Source organism: Gigantopelta aegis, chromosome 12 (genome assembly GCF_016097555.1).
Source record: "Gigantopelta aegis isolate Gae_Host chromosome 12, Gae_host_genome, whole genome shotgun sequence".
In the NCBI taxonomy this organism is placed as follows: domain Eukaryota; kingdom Metazoa; phylum Mollusca; class Gastropoda; order Neomphalida; family Peltospiridae; genus Gigantopelta; species Gigantopelta aegis.
This window is the reverse complement of record NC_054710.1, coordinates 24,328,736-24,343,172: the sequence shown is the minus strand read 5'-3', so window position 1 is coordinate 24,343,172 and position 14,437 is coordinate 24,328,736. Positions and strand designations below refer to the sequence as shown.

At 34.2% G+C, this 14,437-nt stretch overlaps 1 protein-coding gene across 1 annotated transcript in view; it reads left to right on the top strand.

Moving 5' to 3' along the window:
* The window catches only part of LOC121386623 (neuronal growth regulator 1-like), a 53,879-nt gene that overhangs the window by 924 nt on the left and 38,518 nt on the right, over positions 1 to 14,437 (top strand). The window lies entirely within an intron of this gene.

Below are 14,437 nucleotides of genomic sequence, written 5' to 3'. Positions count from 1 at the left end.
AGAGAATGAAAATTAGACCTGATTTTCCGTTGTCTAATACTAGTATATTAGAACTATCAGTTTGCTGAAAAACAGCAGATCATAATGACTTGATTATCAAATGAATGCAACCCAGGGGATGAAGCTACACATTCACATAATGGCATCTATCTTGTTTACGTTTACTATAAAACCACGTGAATGAATGCAGTGTTTTAGCTAGCAATATATAGAAGGACGCTGCACCCTACCCCAGTTTTATGTCCTAATTCATTGCCGTAAGAAATAAATATATAATAATACACTCGCTTTCCTCGCAATGCATATACGGTATCACGGGTCTGAATTCAATTAAGAAACGCTTGACAATACCTTGTTTTGTAAAACATGTGAAAGTTCATCAACGGTACCGTGACAATATTTATTTATTTTTGGTTAGTGGTTACGACTGCAGACTGGCAGCCAGCCAGTCGCATCAAGCTTGATTTCATGGTCAGTAATCCTCACACTGGCACAGACACACCCACAAATGACGTAACTTATTAAACAAACAACCAGTTGAAAGTAGTCCATCAAGATAAATCGTTGTTTATTTTTCTTTAAAATAGCTTAAAATATAAACACTTCTTATAAAAATTGCCGAAAGCTGATTTTAATGGATGTTCTAGGAAACACGTATACATATTCATGTATGCAGATATCAGTTTAATTATGTATTTACTTGTTTGTTCCTTTGTTTCGTTCTGTCATTATTTTTTCATTTATAGATTTTAAAGAAATCATTTATTTTAATTTGTGGATGGTATGAAATGGTATACCTTCTACAAACAACACAAAACAACAAGTAATAGTGATCAGACAGTTTGCAATTACTAATTATGGCTTAGTTCAATAATACTAAAATAATATATATATTTTATTCATTGATACAATAATTATACCTATGGTGGTTATGGGTACATTTTTGTCAATAATCCAAATTTAAGAATAATACATCTGTTTTTGGAAACTGATTCCCGCCCTACATACTTTTATAAAATTTTGAAATCATTTAATAAATAGTCCGAAATTGTCCACAATGTCTTTCAATGAATGGAATCAGTATGGCTGTGAAATAAAGTAAATAAGTTTATGTTGGTGATATAATTACACTATTTGTGCATATTTGTGGAAATGTAATGACGATTGTAATCATGATTACTGACAATGTATTGGCAATTGTAATTGATAACTTTTAATGCTCTTGTAATCGTAATCGAAATCGTAATCGTGATATTCTCAAGTAATCGTAATCGTAATCGATTACTTTTGTCAAGTAATCGCCCCATCCCTGGTGTCAACTAATATACAATATATGTAAAACAATAGACATTAAAAAAAAGAAGTTTGTTTTATTTAACGACGCTACTAGAGCACATTGATTTTTTATCTTATCATCGGCTATTGGACGTCAAACATATGGTCATTCTGACACTGTTTTTTTTAGAGGAAACCCGCTGTCACCACATAGGCTACTCTTTTACGACAGGCAGCAAGGGATCTTTTATTTGCGCTTCCCACAGCCAGGATAGCGAAAACCATGACCTTTGTTGAACCAGTTATGGATCACTGGTCGGTGCAAGTGGATTACACCTACCCACTGAGCCTTTCGGAGCACTCACTCAGGGTTTGGAGTCGGTATCTGGATTAAAAATCCCATGCCTCGACTGGGATCCGAACCCAGTACCTACTAGCTTGTAGACCGATGGCCTAACCACGACGCCACCGAGGGCGGTATAATAGACATTAATGCAATTATACTCTCTCATCGTACTAAATGTATTATACACTTATAGATTTCTACCTGACAGATTCACCAAATCATTACTATGTTGATAATGTAGGAACTGATATTCACTAATGCAGTGATACTCTTTCCTTGTACTAAATGTATTATATATTAAAAGCTTTGTGCGTAACATATTCCTTGTATTATCAAATCCCGTATTATTATTCTGATAATGTAGGTGTCGTACATTTGACAGAAGTTAGTGTATTACCATGAGTAAATATCCAAAAAAAAATTTGTGTGTTTTTGTTTATTAAAATATATCAGTATGGATATCTGTGTCAACACAATTGTTATACATATAAATGAAATTAAGATCAATATTTATATGCGTTTATGTTAAACGTCTGTTTATGCTGTAATTCAAGCATGTTAGAATTTACATATTATTTGTGACAAATGCTTTAATACTTACATACAATAGTTCAGGTTTATATGTTTAACTATACAACCGTATTAGTATATAAAATGAAAGAATCAACTTGATATTGTAAACCAAATTCAATCACTATTAATGTTGTAATGTTTACATAAACTACAAAATATATAAAGTGATTGAATGTCAGTAATAAGGTTAACCTAAGGTTAAATACCTAGATTGTTCTGATAATGAACAGAAAAAGTGTTATGAAAATATTGTATGGGATGATTCTAAGCTAAGTGGTTTTCAAAAGAATCTGGAAAATCATGATATACACGATGATTTTGTTAAGGCCTTAAGATATATATAGAATGTGCTAAGTTTGATGATGCATTGGAAAGTTTTAATAATTGGCTTTAAAATATGCATCATGCATGCATAAAACCTTCACTGATAGGGAGAAGAAGTTTGTTCCCATACATGCTTGGTTTGATAAATAGTGTTATAAAATGCGAAAGGAAGCTGACTACTTTCTACGTAAATTTAAGAGAACAAAGTCAGTTGAAGATAAATTAATTTATTTAGGGAGACGAAGAGACTATACGAAATATATATTTTAGAAAAGAAATGGACATGCTGTGATAACACACTACATGTGTTATTAGGCAATATTAATAATTCTAATATATTTTGGAAAGAAATTAAAAGGATAAACTATAATGTATCTCAAAGACATAGTATTAGTAAATATCAATGGTTTAAACACTTTAAAAATGTTTTAGGAGGTCCGGCACAAGGAGATCAACACTATAATGCTGATATATTGCTAAATAAGTATGATGAATGTAGTAATTTAAGTAATAATAAAGAACATCAAGCTATGAATCAAGTAAGTACAAAAGAAGAAATTATTGGAGCTATTAAATCACTTAAAGTTGGGAAAGCAATAGGGATTGATGGTATATCGGCAGAATTATTGAACGAATCACGGGTTTGATAAAATGTCTAATACCTTTTCTTAATGGCGTTTTTGACAAGAGTATATATCCACAGGATTGGTAAATATAAATAACCCAGATGAGTATCGTGGTATCGCTTTATTGTCTAATATGAGTAAAATATATGCACACATTATAAATAAACGTTTAACTCACTGGGCTGAAAGTACATGAACACTTTTAAAAGAACAAGCAGGATTCAGAGCTAATTACGCAACAATTCACCATATTTTTACTCTATATGGCTTAATCCAAAAGAGACTGCTATCAGGTACTAAGTTGGCTTTTATTGATTTCAAGAAGGCTTTTGACTCTGTTAAATGGACATTCCTGAGTTTGCTACATTATAAGATTTTTCCGACTAATAAAATATTTCTACGATTAAACTTACATATTAAATATATTTTCTTGTTTAGAATATCAGTGTCTGTATATTTAATGTGTTTCTGGTCGTTTTAATATTTGTAAGAAGCCCAAACTGTATTTTGTCTTCAATTAATTTCGTACGTACGAAAAAATATATGTTAAGACATAAAGTGAAATTTAACCTAGTACAAATATTAGAACGATCAGAAACACGTTTACTATACAGCCACTAATATATTTGATATGTAATTACAATCGTTAAAGAGGCTCTGTTAGTCGATAACATCTTAAAAATTGCAGCAAACTCAGGAATGTTCCTTTAATAGAAATATATCGTGGAATATTTTAAGAACTATTGGAATTCATGGTAAGACAATGGACATGTTGAAAGCTATGTATGCATCTGTTAAGGCATGTGTAAGATATAATTCACTTGAGTTTACAGATTTTGTTTAATGTCCCTAAGGTGTAAAACAGGGATTTAAAATAAGCCCTCTGCTTTTTTATTTTTTTTATAAATGAATTGGCCTTCTCTCCTTCCTGGCGTTATCAATGACTCCGTATCACCATACCAATTATCAAATGTTCAGGAAATCTACAAAGTCTACTGCGATCCGTGACAGCGTTTCAAGTGTAGTATGTTCTGCCCAGTATTTGATGAGTACCCAAATGGTATCAAAGCTTTGTCTTTAGGGTGTCCGAGATAGCAAACCATTAATTGTGTTGTGTGTCTGTCTGCATTCAACCACAACTCGAGAATATGCTCCATGCTTGGATAAAAAAGTGTGTATATATAGGTGCGTCATAATTTCCTATCTAGCTGAATGCGCCATTTTTGGATCCTCCGCTATCTTCAGTGATGAACCCATACTTACAAACTAATGTAACCCCATGTTCTATAGAATACTGAATAGAAAAAAAAGCAACAAAAAAAGCATTGTTACTCTGATCTTGCATGATAATACTGGGATAATACTTGTGGCAAGGGAATGCTACGTAGAGTGATAATTTGTAGAATGACAGTTTTCGTACCTTACATGTTTGATGGTTATGCTCTGATTTATGCATTAAAGAAACCAATTGCAAACACATTTGTCAACATAGTTTTGGCAAAGATTGATGGTTCCACCAGAAAAAGATGATATTATCTTTGACACTCATATTGAGAAACAATACATAAAGCTACCAACAAAAGGAGTAGGAACGAGAAAGGTAAATTTTGCAAAATTATAGATATGACATTCATTTGACACATGTGTAGTTCCATGTTTCATTAATTATCAATCAAACCAACAGTGTTCTTGTCATTCTAAAAATGGAACTGTTGTGGACCCGAACTGGGGTATATGTATGTTGCGTGTATGAAGCTACTGAATCAGATGTTGAGATTGATACTCAAATTGAGGATATTAAACAACCAACCCAGAAGTTCGGAAATACTTCCATCTAGCAAGGATGTCACTGAGTTATCTGTGGGAAGACCTACATCCAACCATACATGTAAAGATTCTACAAATTGATAGAGGTCTAAAACCTACATTAAGATTTATGGGGAAGGATGTGTCACACGAAATGAATATTGTCAAATAAACACATTTTTCATTCCAGATTCCCCTTAGTTTATATCAATATTGCAGTATATACTGATCAGTCATAATCAAGAGTAAACCTTAAACAACACTTTTTAAAAAAGACTTACTCTCATAGATATTAAAACAATGTAACCAAAATATTGATTTTGACTTGCACTGACATCTAAAATCACCCCTAAAATGACCTTTAAATGTCACAAAGTTGTGAAAACCTACCTTCACCATAAACCTTTCATTAAACAGATTGATTTCAATACAGGTAAATTTTGCGTGGATACCTACCCTTACCACAAACTTTACTCTATATAAGCTTCAATAAGCATGGGTACCCATTTATAACAAAGATACCATTAATTATTTCTAAACATATGTTTTAGACATTAGTAAACACATAATTTCGAGATCTGTTGATTTTTATACCATGTTTCCCTATAGTTTGCATATAAATTGTAATATATAATGACCCATTAACGAACTTTAAGTAGCATAAGATAAGGAAAATGTAATAAACTTATTTTTCCTAATATGGCCCTAAATGACCTCAAATGACCCCAAACTGATCCTTAAGGGTCATATTTCGCATGCCCCCCCCCCTCGTCATAAACTGTACCTACACTCACCATTTAAAGACCTCACTAAACATGGGTACCTATTGCTAACAAACCATGCCCAAAATGTGGACATAACCCATTCAGAAATTAATCCCTTTGATTAAATTCTGGATCAGCCCCAGAAAGACATAATTTCGAGATCAGTTGATTTTTATATCAAGTCTCCTTATAATTTGCATGTAAATTGTAATATATAATGATCCATTATAATCATATTTATGAAACGTGAACTACAGGTAACATATTTGTAAATAAACTTAACCACAAAGATAAGACAACTGTAAAACACTTAACTTCCACTAATTTGACTCTAAATGACGTTAAATGACCCTCAAAATGACCTTTGAAGGTCACCTTTGTGTGGGAACCTACCCTCACCGTAAATCGCACCTACCCACGCCAGAACCCATACCTGTACAGTCCTCAGTAAGCATTGGTATCCATTTCTAACAAACCATGCTCCAAAATGTGGACGTAACATTTTCCAAAACATTTCCCCCTTTCGTTAAATTATGGATCTGCCCCTGAAATTTCAATCAGATAGCACCCCTACTAGATGTGTAATGGATATATCTATAAACCAAAGTCATAATATGACCGTTATTGATCAATATCATTAGAAAGAATTAAACGAAACCAATGATATGTGTCATTTACAGAATATTATATATTCAGAAACAATGACCTTCATTTGACCTTGAAAATGTAGGTCAAATTGACCAATTATGTAAATCCAGCAAATAAAAAATGGAACATTTGGATAGTTAACGTCATAAAAAAAAACATTTTTAAAGAGTTTAATCTCTCCTATAACTGTAAGTTGGAGTCTGTCCCATGGACTGTTGTTTATGGGTAGCAGCAGATTGAACACAAATTGACCTTGACGTACTATTAAAAATATGCAAATTCTCAATTAACGTACAGGTTTAGGCAAGTAAGAGTTGCAGATCTGAAATCTACACATATGTTTTACATAAGAATCAATGTTCAAACCTTCCTGACTGTCCGATATAGATAAATCGACCTGGCTTCCGTACTATTTACATTATAACCATTATCAATGTTGTTAAATACTGGACACGTATGTTACAGTTACCTTCTTCTAGGCTATGTAAACAAACATACTTAATGCTTTATAATTTTTGTTGCAAAGGTAAAACTAATTGGGCAGGTCAGATGGAAAATATTTTATGTCGTAGTGGCTTTGGCTATGCCTGGCTATTTCGAGAAATTGGTGATATTAAAATATTTCTAAAAACTTTAAAACGTAGACTAACAGACGTATATTTACAAGAATGGTTAACATATATAAATAGTAGTGATAGATATAAAATATATAAATATTTTAAATCAAATGTGCTTTTAGAAAAACAGTTGGATTGGAATATACATCATTTTAGAAATGCACTCACAAGATTTAGATTAGGCTATACAGTTATTAACACTAATAGAAATAGATACAGACATGACTTGCCCAAATAACTACACACCTACATGTATTTCATTAATTAGCTCTGTTGGAAAAATAAACTATTCAAAGACCTGTACAATTATTTCATATTCAACAATTTACTTTACATGTTTCAGTGCGTCTACCGACCAGATCATGGTGCTGTTTATCAACTAACTAAAATGCATAATAAAAATCTGTAAATCACTAGATAATAAATAATGTTCTGTGCTGTATTGTGTGACATGTTCAAAGCTTTCGATGGGGTACGGCACAGAGGACTGATCTATAAGCTTTAAAAAAATACGGGATCGATGGTAGTCTTCTAAAATGGATTAGCAGTTACATTTCTGATACAAAGCAGAAAGTGTATATGATTCGAACACTGTCAAAGTGTGGTATTCTGAAAGCTGTAGTGCCTTTTTTGTTGTTTGTTTTTAGTCTATATTAACGATATTGCAGATGACCTAGACTGTGCACCGAGACTATATGCGGATGATACCACTGTTAGAACATAATTCAAAGATATTTCAAACCTAGAACATAATCTGAATATTAATTGAGACAAACTTTATGATTCGTTACAAAAATGGTTAGTTACGTTTAATCCGAACAAAACTAATGCGTTGTTATTTTCTCAAAGAACTGCATCTTCAGTTTAGTAATACAACTTTAAAACTATCCAAAAGAGAGAAACATTTAGGTGTAACTATGTCAGCTGATACAAAATGGTCCAGTCATATGCAAACTATGTAAATCAGCGTCAGTAATTAGTTCGGTAAATTTGTATTAAATCGCCAACCTTTAATGATAATATATATATATATATATATATATATATATATATATATATATATACACTCCAGGAAAAAAGTTCCTGTGCTCCAAATAATTGCATATAGAATATTGTTTACTTCAAATCTGGTCATACATCTTTCAGTAAATAAACGTGTAACAACTCTCTTCGATATCACAGCGGTGTCCTGTCAGTTGCACGAGCCATTCATGCTTTGTGATCACAAGTTGCATTACTAGCATTCTTGATCACGTGCTCCTGTTTGACGTCATTGTTCATATCATTGGACAAAAAAACTATTGTATGGATTCTCATCACTCAGAAAAATACTTTTGTTGGTATCTGATCGTCGTCAGTGTGATGCCACGCCTCCAAGAAAATGATCTTCTTCAAACGATGGGTACGACTGAGATGAAAATGGCACAAACGTTGTTGCTATGTGTTTTGGTGTTCATTGGTGTTGATAAAAAAAACTATGTTGTGCCTGCGGAGATGTTCTCGACATACTAGGGATCTTCCATTGTTAGGGAGTCGACACGTGATGTCACGTTAACAAATCGTCAATATAAATCAGTACACCTATGGAATCATTTCGAAATGGCACGTTTAACATCCCAATACATCCCAGAGTTAAGGCCAACCAGTGGCATACCTGTACGCAACTGATTAGGTGATCACAAAGTACGACCATCATCGTACATCAATACGTTGTTCTGTTACACCGTCACCGACGGTGCACCAAGCATGGTTTAGACCGTACTTCAGGTTCAGAAGGCAGTACAGGATCACTGTACTTTTAACAGATAAATAGTATGTAAAACATAATATTTTTAAATTTTAAAAATATAAATCTCACTGAAATTTTAATGATGCACAGGAACTTCTTTCCGTGAGTATATATAACTTTCATACGACCTATTTTAGAATATGCTTCTGAGGTATGGGATGACTGTTCTCAGTTAGATACAGATACATTCGGAAATGTACAGTTAGAAGCAGCTAGATTAATCACTGGGACGCCTACATTTGCCTCACGTAATTCGTTATATACCCATAACAAAAATAGGGGAACTCTAATACGAATTTAAAATTGCCAAAATTGTAAAGCATGTTAGCTGTGGGGAATGGTTATATGATAATAGTGAATTAATTGGACAAACATTACAACCGGTAGTTCAGTATTACAGGTGTTATGATCACCAAAGGTCTTGAAGGGCGATTGGGGTTAAAAGTGAAATTTGAAAGTCGACGTTTTTTTTATCAGTAAATCGCAAATTCTAACATTAAAAATGACTAAAAACAAAACAATAACAACTGTATGATCAACAGAATGAAAAAAAGATTGGCAGAAGTAATGTTCCACAGTGATTAATTGACCCTCCTGGGAAATATTCAAAATAAATAATGACACCCCATACACGTGTACGGCGCAACAGCGTTATGCATGAGCAAACTATAGAATGCGTTTCGGTGTGTTCATAAACAGACCTGAACGTTCTTTACTGTTTCAGGTTCCCCTACTTTTTTTGAAGAGTATATTTTCAAACAAGCGGCTAAATTGACATTTGTCATTCTCGCACTCGTTCTGCCTCTCTCCGAGTGTCTATGTGTGTCTCAGTATGTCTGTCTCACTTTTTTGTCTGTCCATCTCTGTCTGACCGTCTCTCTATATCTCGTCCCAGCCAGGGCACCACGACTGTCTATCCTGTGGGATGGTGCATATAAAAAATCCCTTGGTACCAATGGACAAATGTAGCGGGTTTTCTCTCTAAAGTAAAGTTTGTTTTATTTAACGACGCCACTAGAGCACATTGATTTTTTTGTTTTATTATCATCGGCTATTGGACGTCAAACATATGGTCATTCTGGCACTGTTTTTAGAGGAAACCCGTTGTCGCCATATAGGCTACTCTTTTACAACAGGCAGCAAGGGATATTTTATTTGTGCTTCCCACAGGCAGGATATGGCCTCTCTTGAACCAGTTATGGATCACTGGTTGGTGCAAGTTGTTTACACCTACCCATTGAGCCTTGCGGAGTACTCACTCAGGGTTTGGAGTCGATATCTGGATTAAAAATCCCATGCCTCGACTGGGATCCGAACCCAGTACCTACCAGCCTGTAAACCGGTGGCCTAACCACGACGCCACCGAGCTTTCCTCTCTAATGCTGGTGACAGACTACCACGTCAGCGGCGCGTAACTTCAACGTAGCTTGGCTGCAATTTAAGTTGGTTGGATATCCAGGCTTAAGAGAAGCGCTTATCTTTCTAAGAAAAAAGGTAGTGGTATCCGTGCATAGTAATGACCACCTTTCAGGTTCCCGTACTTTTTTTGAAGAGTATATATTGAAACAGCTTTGTTTGCTCAAAGTGAAACAAGAAAAGCAAAACAATTATGAAAAGAATGACTCCATATTTCTTAACCGATTGTATTCCAGAAAGTGTAGAACAAAGAGTGTCCTATATGTTAAGAAGTCGGGGAAAAAATCAACACAGTTTTCGAGAACATTGTTATTAAAATATTAATTTATTTAATCAACGGTTAATTTTTAGAATAATTTAAATCCAGTAATGAGAAACTCTGTAACTGTATCAACCTTTAAACAGAAGTAACGCCAACGGTAAATGTGGTTCAATCATACGTTTGGTGTGGGAAACGAAGAGAAAATATATTACACACAAGATTACGACATGGGTGTAGTGCCTTAAATGCAGATCTTTATAAACGTGGGCTAACAATAGATATTTCGAGTAACTGTGGATATTACACAAACAAACAAAATCACTATTTCATTTCAGTGTAAAATATATAAGCAACAGATCTATCTATCTATCTATCTATCTATCTATCTATATCTATCTATATATATATATATATATATATATATATATCTATATATATATCTATATATATATCTATATATCTATCTAAATATAGATCTATATATATATATATATATATATATATATATATATATATATATATATCGCTCTCTCTCTCTCTCTCTCTCTCTCTCTCTCTCTCTCTCTATATATATATATATATATATATATATATATATATATATATATATATATATATATATACAGATAGATACATAGATAAATACATACACAGATATATTGTGACGACAATGGATTAGAGGGTTACCTTGTAAATGCCCATTACTACATTTGAAGGCAAAAGATCGCCAACAAGATTAAAATTCAACAACATTTATTTTACAATAACCTCAAAACACATACACAGTTGAACTATGTTCATTGATTCATTTAGTGATAAAATTCACATGAATAATTAAACATGACTAGGTCACCTTTAGGCTATGAAAGATACCACAATTCTCAAATTACCTTATAAGACTGAGTCTTATTCAACTGATATACGTAAGTCACACTGTAGTAATTATTGCTAATATACTAAGTCCCCAACATTATAATATATACAGAGTAAATATTGGACCAAGAACGTCAACTGTGTTTAGTTACGTAGACCTATTTCTACTGCATAGGTATGTCTCTATCTCTCTATCCCTCTCTATATAATATGCATTAAACTTTGCAACATAAAACCACAACACCTGAGGCATACACCTTTTCTGTGTAATGGGTGCCGTCTATCTCCCTAAATTGTATTAATAATACATGCTAAAAATAATAGCCTTTAATATTTATTAATTATCTAATAATTAAGGTTGTGACTTTGGTCTCTACAAGTTATCCCAATAATATTCACATATGTAAAACCCGTATAATTTAGTATTGTATAAATAAACCCAACCAACCTATTGGGGCGAATGATTAACCGAAACTGACAAATCATTGCGGTATCCGTATTTATACCCCCGCCAAAATCCTGCAATACTGGTTAATGTCCAGCACTGCAGAATTATGCATTCCGCAGACCGGGGTATGCATTCCGCAGAGCGGAGTAAAATCCATCAGTGCAGGGTGCAATCCTGCATTGCAGAATTTGTAAATTCCGGAGTGCGGGTTTGAAAACCAGTGACATCATCTACAACTGGATAACGTCATTAGGCCCTACAAGCCTTTACACCGTAATTACTATGCTATAAATAAAAGCAAATAAATATAATTAGGCCTATATATACAAATAAATATAAGTTCCATATCAGATATAAGTTGCATTAGTAATATCTGAAATAACTAATATTTGTCAAAAATAGCAGTGACAGATACCCGGAAATTACTCTCAAAGATCCAGAACGAGGCTCGTACAAAAGCGTGGCTTCGATCTTTTACATATGTGACTGTATAAAAATGCCAATTGAGCAACTTAATAACACTTGATAGGGTAAGGTATCTGTGACTACTGATAATATAAACACTAATGGCTATCCGTATAAATGTTACACGATAAACAAGGCCTTGTTTTGTTGTCCCGGCGCAAAGAATTGGTAGGTAGAAAGAGAGAGAGAGAGAGAGAGAGAGAGAGAGAGAGAGAGAGAGAGAGAGAGAGAGAGAGAGAGAGAGAGAGGGGGGGGGGGGGGGGGGAGGGAGAGAGAGAGAGGGGGGGGGGGGAGGGAGGATAGATATATCGATACACAGTTTTAAACAGTTTGTTTTTACATAACGACACCACTAGAGCACATTGACGTATTAATCAATGGCTATTGTATGTCAAACATTTGGTAACTTTGAAATATAGTCTTAGAGAGGAACCCGCTACATTTTTCCACGGATATTTTGTCTGCGCCATCCCGTAGACCAGATAGCATAGAGAGAGAGAGAGAGAGAGAGAGAGAGAGAGAGAGAGAGAGAGAGAGAGAGAGAGAGAGAGAGAGAGAGAGACAGAGAGAGAGATGGAGGAGAGAGAGAGAGAGAGAGAGAGAGAGAGAGAGAGATGAAGGATGAGAGATAGATGGAGGAGAGAGAGAGAGAGAGAGAGCGAGAGAGAGAGAGAGATGGAGGGAGAGAGAGATGGAGAGAGAGAAGAGAGAGAGAGAGAGAGAGAGAGAGAGAGAGAGAGAGAGAGAGACAGAGAGAGAGAGAGAGAGAGAGAGAGCGGGGGAGGGGAGACGGGGGTGGGGTGGGAGGGAGGATAGATATATCGATACACAGTTTTAAACAGTTTGTTTTTACATAACGACACCACTAGAGCACATCGACTTATTAATCAATGGCTATTGTATGTCAGACATTTGGTAACTTTGAAATATAGTCTTAAAGAGGAACCCGCTACATTTTTCTACGGATATTTTGTCTGCGCCATCCCGTAGACCAGATAGCAGAGAGAGAGAGAGAGAGAGAGAGAGAGAGAGAGAGAGAGAGAGAGAGAGAGAGAGAGAGAGAGAGAGAGAGAGAGAGACAGACAGACAGACAGACAGACACACAGAGAGACAGAGTCAGAGAGATACACACAGAAAATAGTTCATGTTTTTATTTGTCATATATCATTGATATCTCATTTTGTGAAGTGTAATATGATTGCATACAAAAAAACATGAACTTTTATATTTATTATATAACTTTTGGCAATTTGCCTTTATTTTGAGAATGCCAGCAGCAAAATAGTTCTGGCTTTCTTTAATACAGTGAAGATAACTCTTTCTGCAGTGACGATAACACATTTTAGAGTGCAATTTTCACTCTAAAATGTGTTATCGGCACAGAGTGACTGATAACACTTTTATTTGACGGATATTTTGAGATATTTCACTAAATGTTATATAATAAATTGATATATTAATAGGGACATTCCTGAGTTTGCTGCATTGTAAGATGTTTCCGACTAATCAAATATTTCTACGATTAAAATTGCATATTAAATATTTTTTCTTGTTTAGTGTCTGTATCTTCAATGTTTTTTTCTGGTCGTCTTAATATTTGTTAGAAGCCCAAACTGGATTTTGTCTTCAAATAATTTCGTACGTACGAAAAAGAAATATTTTAGTCAATAAAATGAAATTTAACTGCAGAAGAATATATTTGATATTAATTACAATCGTTAAAACCGTCTGTCAGGCAATACCAACTTTAAATTGCAGAAGACTCAGGAATGTTCCTTTAAATAAAATATTAATGCATAAGCAAAAATGTTGACAATTACTATTCCTCCACACACTGGACTGAACCTGTTGAGTTAAAGCCGTCTAAACGCTCATTGAACTGTGTCTCGTGGTTGCATACCCCATTAAATGTATATTGTTGCCGATAATAGGGACCTTGTTTCTTTAAATATGAGTTTTTAATGGAAATTACATTCATTTTGGGATACCAAACCTCACTATTTTATTCAGAGAAAAGTTTTAATTGAAACACATTGGAGGACATTTCATATCAATCGACTTGACAATTATCTTTTCGGAATCTTGGATATGTTGCACGAATCCAACCTCGCCACGGTCGATATACTGTAGCAGTGAATCCTAGGACGAATCCATCCTCGCCACGGTCGATATACTGTAGCAGTGAATCCTAGGACGAAAGTGTAC